We start from the raw sequence: 12,746 nt of genomic DNA, 5'->3' as shown, positions 1-12,746 counted from the left end.
TGAGGTGTGACAGAGTGTCATCTCTAAGTGAGGGTGGTCGCCAAGAGTCGGTGCGCAGCCTCATCAGTGGTTAAGATGATAGCGAGGAGAGCGCGCGGGAGTCCCCGGAGCTGTGAGTCAGTGCGCATTGGAGATGCGATAAATCAATCCGTATCAGAAAGGCTGGCTGAGGGCGCCATCCCTGTCCCTGTGCTTTATTCCTCTCACCTTCCGCTTGCTCATTTTGCCTCCATTTCCTTTTCAATGCCCCATCTCCCGTGCCCCCCCCCCCCCCTCTTTGCCCGTCTCCAAGCGCGCGCGGCGCTGCTGCCAAATAAATGAAAATGGGCCTGAGGGAAGACAGAGACCCTACAGACTTTATATTTCCCTCGTCTGGAAAAAAAAAATCTTTAAAAACAGACACTTTGATGTGGAAGATGGCAATGTGTGCCAGCGCGCATGCTACATGCAAGCATCTCCTTTCATCTCTGTTTACAGCACACACAAAAGTAGCAGCTGGATGTTTGCAAAGAAGCAAACCACCTCCCTGCTCTGTCTGACCGGACCATCCCGGGATCTCTCGAACCTATACGGGGGAGGGCACGCCCCTCTGCTCAACAGCTGTCCGGTTCGGCTGAGTCAAATAGAAATGAACTGATTCTTCTGACCATTCCACTCGTGTGTGAAAAAAGTGAGCCACGATATATGTGCAGCCCCACTTTTCCCAGCCAGCCAGAGCCGGCTGCATCAACGTGGCATGCCATGCACCTTGCATAGCGTATCTACAAGTGAGGAAGTGCCCCGCCAACACTTAAATATAAAAGACGGCAATGCCAACGCTGCTCCTACCTTGATTGGAGTCTCCGTCCGTCTGGCAGGAAAGGAAAGCAGGAGAGAAGACCCTGCGTGCAGCTTTACGTTCCGTTCTGCAGCCGCAAAGAAGGAAAAAGTGGGGATGTTATCCCTTGACGTGCGTTCCAGCAGAGACAGAGAGGGAGGGGAGTGGGTATGCAAGTATGGATGAAGAGAAGAGCAGAGGCAAAGAGAGGGAGAGGGGGGTGGTTCCGTCCGACAGAGGGGTGATGCACCAGCTGTTAAAGAGGAAAGGCGCGCGCACACGCGGGCTTTGGTGTAAGTGATGCTTCTGAAATGTGTGGAGCGAATCTTGCAAATGCCAGGAAAAAGCTCCATTTAAATACCAGCGCAATGTTCCCCTGGGACCACGCACGTTTGTGATTTTCCGACAGAGTTCCCCGCTTGCACTGAGGTGAAATTTCAGGCTAGGAAATTTCAACTAACACGCAACTCCTTTTAATTCCATTTCCAGCCTTTTAACTCAATCTTTCCAGCTCTTACAGAGTGTAAAGTTTGTTAGGAAATGCTCGCTTCTGACGGGACCTAGCGATCATTTAGAGGGAAGTCGGGCTTTCATCTCAGCATCATCTTGCTCTCCGTGCAGAGCAACGCAACTGCTTCCCAGTCTAGACACGTAGCAACGCGCATAAAAAAGAAACAAGCACGCGCCGGTGTGAGGGGCTTAGACCAGCCGGCAAAAACCAGGAGTGCAGAGAGAAATGGAGAGAGAACGGAACCATGCAGGTGACGTCATTGTCCATACAGAAATTATATAGATGAATCTTCACGACGCTGAAGTTGGCTTCCGATTCACAGCTTCCGATTCGAGAGTGTAGTAAGATCACCTAGACCGGGTCCTGTTCAAAAACCGCTGGACCTGGACTGCTCAAACCTGGATTAAATTTTGATTTAGATAGTAAAGAATACGTTAAACACCGGTATACAACATGTATGGTTACATGATACGTAAACTATTGTTTCTGTTACAATAACAGTAAAAACAAGCAAACAGTTTGCTAAATAAGTGTATGTAAAAGTTTTTTCAATAAATACAATGTACTTACACAATATCTATTGAGTTGTATCTTCTTTTTGCAGTTGGACAGGCTGGATTATGACATGTTTGTACAACTTCAGTACTGTGAAGGAATTCAAATACATGTGACCGTGTCCTCCTCTGCCTCAAAAGCATCCCAGGTTGATCCTGTGAATCTTCCGATTTCATTTAGCCACAATGCTTTTCCCTGTGCCCACTCCTCATTCTCTAAAAGGTTGTAATTTAATCCAGGTTTGAGCCGGATAATATGGTGGGTGAGGAGGGTTTTAAAGGGGAGAGTAGTGTGTGTGTGTGTGGGGGGGGGGAGGGGGGTGGTGGAGCTGTGGTGGAGCTGTGATCTCTGGGTTGCTTGGGTCGGGTGCTGGGGCTGGCTTGTGGAGACGGGGCTCCGGCTGGGTGGTGGGTGGCTCGGTGGTTCTCGGGGCCCTGGCTTCGTCCTTGGCCCACGTCTCAGTGTCCGGTGCCCGGTGGCCCCCATTGCTGCCACCTGGTACGGCCAAGCACACCTGTCCTGTGGCCCCAGACGCCGGGTTCGCCTATGCCTCTCGGCGCCTGTAGGGGGGCCCCCTCTGCGCCTGGCTGGGTGGGTGGGCGGTTTCCTCCTCCCCCTCTCCCGGGCTGCTTGGGTGTCGTCGTCTGGGGCGCTCCCGGCCTGCCCCCCCCCCCGGTCTGGCTGGGTAGGATTTGGTTCCCCTTATGAACACACTTCACTTCGGCAGCATGCATGTATCTCCATCCCCATGTGCACACTACCACATTACTCCCTGTCTGCTTTATCCCTCCTCTTAACCCACAGTGTATTGGTGGACAGATCATGTCAGAATTTCACCTTTGATGTAATATTTATCTTTCCAGCAGATCTGGTATAACAGCTTAAAATAATAACTTATTCAAATCAGCGCTTGTATCCCCCACATTCTCCACCTCTCTTCCTTTTATTCTCTTCCACCCCCCTCACGTTCTTCCCCTCTCCATCGCCGCACACACTAAATGTAACAAAGAAATAAAAAATAATAAAGTAACAAAAAAGGGTTTTATACAAATTTACACTCTGGTTTGTCGAAGTTATATAATCTCTTTTTGTGATAGTAAAACCGGTCCAACACAAAAGGCCTTCAGCTCTAATCTTTTTGCTCAGTTGTTGGACAGAACAAGTTAAAAAAAAATCATAATTTAATCCAGGTTTTAAGCAGTCCAGGTCCAGCGGTTTTTGAACAGGACCCGATTCTAGGTGATCTTAGTGCACTCGCCAATCGGAAGCCAACTTCATCTACACTCAAAAAACTGAATTATCACTGCTGTTGGATATAAAAAATATTATTACGTTTGAATTACTTAAAATTGTGAGTTTCTCATATCAACTTGAATCAGTTGTGTTTTTTCAACGTAAAAATGTACGAAGCCAAGTTTACTTGACTCATTTAGTTTCCCCAACTTAACTCTGTTATGTTATCCTAACATCCCATGAATGTTGCGTAATCAAATTCAAAGTCACGCGAGACATTGTGACTCCCGCCACATGTCTTCTCGTTCTAATGGAAGCAGCAGACACTGTGCCATCTTTCAAAACTATTTCCATGAAAGCCAAATAAAAGCGGTAAGTGACATATTTAATGCCATTAACTTTGATAAAAAGTTGTTATACTGTTTTTTATGTCTTATTAAGGTGGAGACTGAAGTGTAATTTCATTGTAAGCTGCTAATTATGCACCGGCGTGGACTGACGTTTTTGTATGAAATATATGATTCTGTAAGAGAAAGAAGTTGTTTTGTAAGTGTGCTGAAACGAGTATCAGGTTAAGATTAGGGAGGACAGCTTATACAACAAAAAATACCTAACAGTCGAGTTCTATGAACGCAAATGTGAGTGCTAGCTAGCTTAAACGCAAGTTCTTTGAAGTTGCTAACAGTGATTGACAGGAGTGGGGGGAGGGCGAGTTGAGCACCGACTTGTCTCTCCACCATCTTTTTTTGACTACACATGCAGCTACATGCTCCTTTTTAAAAGTATTTAAACATACGTACGGATTTCTGCTTATTTGTGAAGGAATATAGATAAGTATTTCAGAAAATTGGGAATTTTGGAATTGGAAGGATTCATTTTGTAGCTGAATCAATTATGGTGAGTTGTATCCAGCTCAGCCTTGTGGTAGAGTGTCCGCCCTGTAACTGTAAAGTTGTAAGTTCAAATCCAGGCTGAGTCATACCCAAGACTAAAAATGGGACCCAATGCCTCACTGCTAGACTAAGCCCAAAGCGCGGATGTGTCTGCAGCTCACCGCTCCCCCAGGGGAGGGGTCAAATGCGGAGAACAAACACATAACGTTACAGCTAATTTGACTTTAACTTTGAAATGATTTATGGTTCATGAACTGTGATTTAGTTGATACTGTACGATTATGAAAGTTTTTTTAATCCATCAGATTAAGAATTTTTTTCAATCTTTTAATATTCATTCTGAAATTTCAAAGCTTTGAAGCCGACCTAGCTAGGCAGCAGCATGAAAGGTCTTTCATAAGGACCCATATTGGAATAGACAATAGACAGTTTGACACTGATACAATTAAGCATATTTACAAAACACCCAACCTTGTTTGCAACTCTTAAAAATAAAAGATTGATATTTTGACGGAACTGTGTACCTCTCAAAATGGCTTCAACATCAGTAAACACAACCGAATCAACCAACCGGAAGCTATGTGGTCTGGATTGTAAGTTGTTTATCTTTCCAACATCCATACGTGGTCTTATCACCCTCTCATGGTGGAAAAAGTATTATCTGAGCTTGTTCATGAACTTAATCATCTTCAAATGGACACGCCATGCTCCTTCACCTCTCTGAAAACAAACTAACCTTCAACTAAACCTGCTCCAGACCAGGGGGGTATTCCAGGAAGCATGTTTAAACTAGCCTGACTTTAAGCCTGAACTCTGGCTGAAATCCGCCTGAACTTGCTTACTCTGGGTATGTCGGTTCCAAAATATCGGATATGAGTTGGCGTAATTACGCTCGACTTGGCAACCCTGGGTTAATGCACGTGAATGTCAAGTACATAAAGACATTCTCAATGGATCACCGATTTCTGGAGTCACCATGGAAACGCGTGGAGAACAAAAGAGAGCGCTATACTTCAGTGAGACGGAGTCTGAGATTTTAATGACGGCGTATGAAGATTATACGTCCATCAAAAAATTAACACGGCTGGATCATCAAAAGAAAGGGTTTTTGCTTGTAGTAAAAGAACAGACAAAGTAAACGCACGAGTTTTTGATCTTATTTCCATTTTCCTTGTGACGCATATATATATATATATAACTTATCCAATTTTTCCAACTTAAATGAATTACTTCTATTGGTAAAAAGTAATTGAGTTAAATTTATTCAACCTAATTTGTTACGTCTCTAAAACTCAATAATAGTTTATACAACTCAAATTTACGTATTTATCTAACTAAATGTCATATTACTCCAATTTAATTAATATTTTTTTCCATCTTAACTAATTATATTTCTTGAGCTCTCATATGTCTAAGTTTGAGCCGGCAGATATGCTCATTTTTATAACAAGAAAAAGGACAAAAAAAATGCGCGGAGTGCATAAATTCATTAAAGAATTTTCTGTCATTGACATCACAGTAGTAAATGGTAGGGGTGCTATATAAACTCATCATCCTCTCATTCACTCTCACTCATGGTGCAGAGACGTAAGCATAGTAGGACAAAATAACTCGGCAAAACACAATGAAACAGCTAAACAACTAAACACATTTGGTCAAAAACCCACACTTAAACCCAAATCCGTCCAGACAGGCAAAGGGAATGGTATCCCACAATCCCTTGCGGTGCCGATCTAACAGCAGCACCAAAGCTACATCTACTTAATTGAATTAATTTGAATGAAAGTAAAATAACTGTCTGAAAACACGTGTTATTTTTAATGTGACTTAACAAAAAATAAAATGATTTATCTTAACTGAAGCAAATAATTTAGTTAGATCAAAGTAAAAAAGTTTATCTTTCCAACATCCATACGTGGTCTTATCACTTTCTCACGGTGGAAAAAGAATTATCTGAGCTTCTTCATCCACTTAATCATCTTCAAATGGACACGCCATGCTGCCTCACCTCTCTGAAAACAAACTATCCTTCAACTAAACCTGCTCCAGGCCAGGTTATGTTCTGAGCATGAGTTACTATGGCAACTTGACATATCCTGAAACATACCTCCATTTCTGGAACCGAAAGCTGAGGTTATCAACTTCCTTAGCCTCAAACTTACCGTGGGAGCTAGCATAACCTGCTTTCTGGAATACCCCCCAGGTTATGTTCAGAGCATGAGTTGCCAGGGGAACTAAGCAAACCCTGAAACATATCTCTGTTTTTGGAACCAAAAGCGGTGGTTGTACACTTCTTTAGCCTCAAACTTACCGCGGGAGCTAGCATAACCTGATTTCTGGAATACCCCCCAGGTGTAAACTGGACTCTGTCCTTGGTTAAGCGCCACTTCTGGTGACCCACCATGGATAAGGATACTCGTACCTTTGTTCTTGCCTGTCAAACCTGCGCCAGGGGCAACGCCTCCAACTTTAAGTCCATGGGCTTTCTTCTTTTTTTACTTTTTTTATTTAATTTTTATTTAAGTGAGACAAAAGCAAAAAACGAAAACAACAACAGACAAACGAAAATACACTGGAAAGACAGATCTGACAAAGACAACTACCAATACGAACACACAAAAACAGGAGGTAAAAAAAGAAAAATAAATAAAAGGAAAAGTGTGCGTGTGTGTGTGTGTGCGTGTGTGTGTGATGTAAGGACAACAAGAGTGAATTCCATCCACAAGCTTGAACCAACTGTCATGCATTCTGCTAACTATACACATTTAAAGATACATTATTAGAGATTCATATAGATAGATAGGCAAGGGTCGAGACATATATAACTATGCATTTAATTATATTCTTGATATTACAAAAGTCAATAGCAGTGACCATCATAAATCCCACTCTAAAAAATAATAATCTTGTCATTATTACCAAAAATAAAAATATTGAGATTAATGACCCATAACTATCAGACAGTTAGAAATTAGATGAATAGGGTATTGCAGAGAGAAAAAGGCGAGGAGACAACACCCCATAGAGACCAAGACAGTCACGTATTTGGTTCTCAAATAAAACTTAATGTTCATTTAGGAACTCAAAGAGAGCTGACCATACAGATAGTGGTTTGTCATGTCATGTCAGTGGAAGAAGGTAATGAATTGGCTAAAGAAATGGATTCAAGAAACAAGTTTTTCCATATACATAGGTTTATACCCAAAAGGTTTTGTTTGACACTATAAATTCTATTGTTAGTCCTGCAGCCCCAGTACACCCTGTGTCCTGCAAAGCCGACAGCAATTACTTTCTCAAGTTCTTTGCAAATAAGACTAAGAAGATCAAAGAGCAGCTCCCACCTTCTTGTTGTGATGATTGTGTTGTGGTGGAGCCTGTTTCACACAAATGGTCTACTTTTAGGCCTGTCACTCTGTAGGACATAGCTGCTTTGTTGACCAAGTTGAAACCTTCAACTTGTCCATCTGATGTCATTCCTTCCAAACTCTTCTTAAAGGTGTTTGATACCATCGGCCAAAGTGTCACTGAAATGATAAACCTTTCACTTTCCACTGGTGTGTTTCCAAACGCATTTAAACATGCCATAGTGGAGCCTCTGATGAAAAAGTCTAATCTGGAGCCATCAGTCTTGCAAAATTATAGACCCATCTAAAAGCTTCCATTTATCTCAAAGATTCTGGAAAAGGTGGTCTCTGAACAATTGTCAGAGTTCTTGGATAAAAGGAGCATCTATGACACTTTTCAGTCAGGTTTTCGTAAACATCACTCCACAGAGACAGCCCTGCTTAAAGTGTCCAGTGATATTTTGATGTCTGCTGATTCTGGCAAATACACAGTCCTCGTCTTACTAAATCTTTCATTAGCCTTTGATGCGGTTGACCACCAGATCTTATTGGACAGATTGAGGGACCTGATTGGTTTGTCAGGGTCAGTTCTCCACTGGTTTTCCTCTTACTTATCTGGTCGGAATTTCAGTGTCATGGCTAGACTTACTGTGTGGGGTTCCTCAGGGCTCTGTTCTGGGCCCTGTTCTGTTTATTCTATACATGATCCACATTGGAAAGATCATTCAGGATTTCAGCGATGTTTCCTACCATTTCTTTGCTGATGAAATCCAGCTATATTGCTCTTTCAAGCCCTCTGAGACACACAAGCTGGATTCTCTGATGAACTGGTTAAGTCAGATAAAACAATGGCTCTGTAAAAATTCTCTGCAGCTTAACTCAGAGAAAACAGAAACCTTAGTTATTGCCCCTGATGATGCCATTAACAGTACTGTAATTAAGCAGCAATTGGGTTCTCTTGGCCAGGCTGTCAAACCCAGCTTTAGAAATTTGGGTGTCATTTTTGACAAAGATATGTCGCTGGAGCAGCACTTCAAACAGCTGATCAGGAACTCTTTTTTACAGTTAAGGAATATTTCTAAACTACGGAAAATGGTGTCATATGAAGACCTAGATCTTCTTATTCATGCCTTTGTTTCCACAGGGCTAGACTACTGTAACAAGCTGCTTTCCTGTCATAATAAGAAGGAGCTGTCTCGCCTGCAGCTGATCCAGAACTCTGCTGCGAGGATCTTGACCCGCACCAAGAGAAGAGTTCACATCTCCCCCATCCTCAAAGCTCTTCATTGGTTCCCGGTTGCTTACCGTTATCAGTACAAAATCTTAGTTTTGACTTTTAGGACCCTTCATTCTCAAGCTCCTCCATATGTTTCTGATTTGATCGCTCCCTACAGATCATCTTGTGCACTGAGGTCTGCGGATCAGAACCTGCTGATGGTCCCTCGCACACAGTTCCGAACCAGAAGAGAAAGATCCTTCCAGGCTGTCGTTCCCAAACTCTGGAATGAGCTTCCATTGTCCCTGCGTTCCCTGGACTCTGTGAATTCTTTTAAAAGTCAACTGAAAAACATTTATTTTTGCAAAGCATTTTAACTAAAACTGCTTTTATTGTGCTTGAGATGATTGTTTTACATGGTTTCTGCTTTTTATCTTGTATGTTTTTATATGTATATAAACATATTTTAACCTGTGAAGCACCTTGGGACTTCTGTCTATGAAAGGTGCTGTACAAATAAAATTTACTTACTAACTTAGTGCTGCCATCTATGGGATAAAGCAAAACCCATGCAAGAGAGGCCCACGTCCAGACATTTTGCACTTAATGCATTTTCGATGTCAAGCATAGTCTATACATTACAACAGTCTATACATTACAAACAGATTTGCACATAATCAGATAGCTTTTCCCTTGAAGACCATGGAACACATAATTTCTGTATTTTGAAAAATTGTGGACTTGGGCCCCTTTTGAACTAACCGATTCAATTGTTATTCCAACAAGAATAAATTTATTCTTAGACGGGTCAAGATTCAAATTTGATAGTTCTGAAAGGTCTCTTAATAGAAACAGTGAAGGTGATAAAGGGACAGGCCAAGAAGGTAGATACAATATGGGTAATTATTTCCCAAAATTCTTTAATGGGTGTGCAGTCCCAAGTTGCGTGTTTATGTGTCCGGAGTGCAAAATGGGCAGATCTCTGATTCAAATTCCATACTTGACATTTTCTCTCTTGTGTAGTGAATTCTATGGAGGGTTTTGTATTGTATTAGTTGTAAGTTTGTGTTTTTTTTCATGATATAGATGTTTTTACATATTTGAGCCCAGAATTCTGTGTTACCAGCAATAGAAAGATCATTTTCCCACTTTGTTTTGGGAAGTGATAAAGACAGAGGACAGGCTATCGTGGCGCCAAGGCCTTCACAAAAAGAGCGCCAAACCCGGTTTATAAGGTTGAGCAGGTCTCTTATAATGAAACATTGACAGTTTCTCCAAACTTTATTCGCTTGAGATAAAAGCACCGTCTCTGTTGGAGTACTGGTTTTTAGCCACTTTGTTATCATAAAAACAGCTCATACTTGCATAATGTTTAAAAAAAAAGGCTTAGAGTGGGATCTGGCAGTTTGGCTAGAAAGTCTCTAATTGGGGAAAGTTCAGCGTTTTCGTTCAACTGGTTGAACTTTGAGTGTGACATTAATGAAGGCTTGTTTTGTACATGGAACCCGAGACCGGTCTTAAAAAGTTGTGTAGCAGCGCATGAACGCCAGATCTCTCTTCATTGACGTTTTATTGAAAGTGGCCACTTGAACACAAGTCAACTTAGCTGGTGTGTACGTACTGTACCTTAAGATTGTTCTCAGTCTGGAGATGGTTGATCTATGCTGGTGTAAATCAGAGCGCAATTGAAATGTAGCAGGCTATCCCAGCAAACAGTCTCTATGTAATAATTCAAAGGAGACAGGGATGTCTGTCACAAAAATGGATGGTAGGGTTCCGTGGATGTAGCATAGAGACATTTGGAAGAGCAAACCATTAATTGTCCTGCAAGTGGACAGTTAAAAAACATAAACTGTACTCACTTTTGCCCCCAGTGAATTGAGCGACAGATTCTCCTTGGTTTTTCCAAATATTAATGGACACTCATGCATATACCTTCTCATGTAGTTAGGAAAGTAACAGCTTTTATGGTTTAAGTGGACAAATCCAATTAGCCCTTATGGGGTAGAGATGACCACTGATGTGTTATCCCTACCATAACAAAGGTGGATAAAGGTGGTGAGGATTGCCTGTCCGTCCTGGGGGAGGATCCCTCCTTCATGTGGGCACCCTTGAGGTTTCTTCGTTTTTTCTGGAATCCGGTTTTTTAGGAGTTTTTCCTTACCGCGAAGGGGGGTCTAAGGGCAGGGATGCCAGTATAGCTTAGTCCAGGGGTCGGGAACCTATGGCTGGCGAGCCATATATGGCTCTTTTGATGGTCACATGTGGCTCGCAGACAAATCTTTGATTATACTTTTTTTTTTCTTTTTTTCATTAGACCAGTCCTTCTCGGGCGCGATGCGATGCCAGAGGCGCGCAGTAGTAGCGGTGCTTGGAGAGAAAACTATCATTTTACTGTTATCTATTATTACGCATAGTTTGTACCACCCGGAAACCTGTGAATTGCCGTGCCTAAAACTGCGCGCTCCCATCTCTGAAAAAGAGCGCGCAGTTGCGGGGACGGGATTTATTTTTATTTTTTTTAGTTGCGGGGACGGGATGTGTGAGGAAGAAACCAGAGGGTGGGGGTGGGGGGTGGAGTTGTGGGCACAGGTAGCAGGTGAATCCCGCAGGGATTGTAATAACGGAAAACCCGCTACCCGTCACTCACTGCAGCGTGGGTGTGTGTGTTTGTCTTCACATCTGCATGTGAGCAGTCTTTCTCACATCTACAGAACATTCAGACCAACCTACGATCAGGTTTAAAGTTTCAACGCCTCATTTGTCAGCAACAGCATAACAATATTATTAAAAAGAATCCACAGACTTATTGTACTTTAAAAATGTTGAAATTACATCAAATGCACACATTCACTTGTATATTTAGTTTTAAACATATCGTTGCTTACTGACTTGGACTGGATGGCTGTTGGGCCGCGTTAAAAGTTCTGGAGTTCATTGATCGCATCATGCAGAGATCTGATTGGCCCTCAGTTCTGTCGCTCAGCCTGTTGTTAGGGAGTTTGGACCAATTGGGGTTCAGCTATGGGCCGAATAAGGGAAATGGGAGGGCTGGAGCGGGAGCAGGGGAATATAAAGTTGGGAGAAGCGCTCTCGTCTCAGCGGGAGAGATTCAGGAGTTGCTGAATTAATTTTACGGCATTTGTTGTGGTCTGCAGTAACCAGAATAAAGAACCCTAAAAGAGGTTAAGTCTCCGTGCCTCAGTGTGGGAAAGGGACACTACATTATTGTATGGCTCTTTTGAAATTACATTTCAAATTAAAGCTACAAGTAGCATTACGCGGGCCCGAGCACGTGCCACCGCCTGGCACGAGCGACCGCCCCGTGAGCAACGCCCTGCTCGAGCCATTCTCGTCGTTTTTTCTTGTCCATTCTGGAGCTCCAAGGTAATGTTAATATGACAGCAGCCTGTGGGGGGGGGGGGGGGGGGGGGGGGGACTATAATCTGTTGCCTTAAGGGACAAAGACTTATGCATATAGCATGAAAAAAATTCTTAAATCTAAGCCTCGTTTAGACCTGCTCATTTTCTCATCAAGTAGAAGAAGGTTTTTATCAGATTAAGAAACAAGCAATGATGATAATTGCTATCACTGTCCCTAAGGATGAGAACAATAGAACTCATTCAATTTTCACTACAATGTCTAGATGAGTGTCAGCTATGTCTGATAACTTGGCGAATTAGCTGGACCGGGATCTTACAAAGTGCAGGTGGTTTAACGTCCAGTGTGATGAGTCTGTGGACGGCAACAGTACAGCATAGCTTTTGGTTTCCACAAGAGAAGAATTCCTGACACATCTGCCCTAACAGACAACTACAAGAGGAGTTGAAATGTATAACACGGTGAAGGAGTTTTTGTGCAGAAAAAGGTACCATTAGAAAAGCTGGTAGCCATACCTGCAGACGGGGCTCCTGCTATGATTGACCGACAAACAGGTTTCATCACTCACTGTAAAGCTGACCAAGACTTTCCAAAATGTCTGCATTACTGCTGCTTCTTTCACCAGTAGGCCTTATGTGCAGAAGTGATTGGCTCTGGACATATAATGACTCCTATTGTGAAAATCATAAAAAACCTCAGCTGCAAAGCAAAACAGAACAGGATTTTTAAGGTGCTATTGGTGGAGATATCTGCTGAATATGGTGAATATGAATATGGTGAATCTGAACTTGTATT

This window comes from Oryzias latipes, chromosome 7 (assembly GCF_002234675.1).
Source record: "Oryzias latipes chromosome 7, ASM223467v1".
Taxonomy (NCBI): domain Eukaryota; kingdom Metazoa; phylum Chordata; class Actinopteri; order Beloniformes; family Adrianichthyidae; genus Oryzias; species Oryzias latipes.
Note: the sequence above shows the minus strand (reverse complement) of the source record.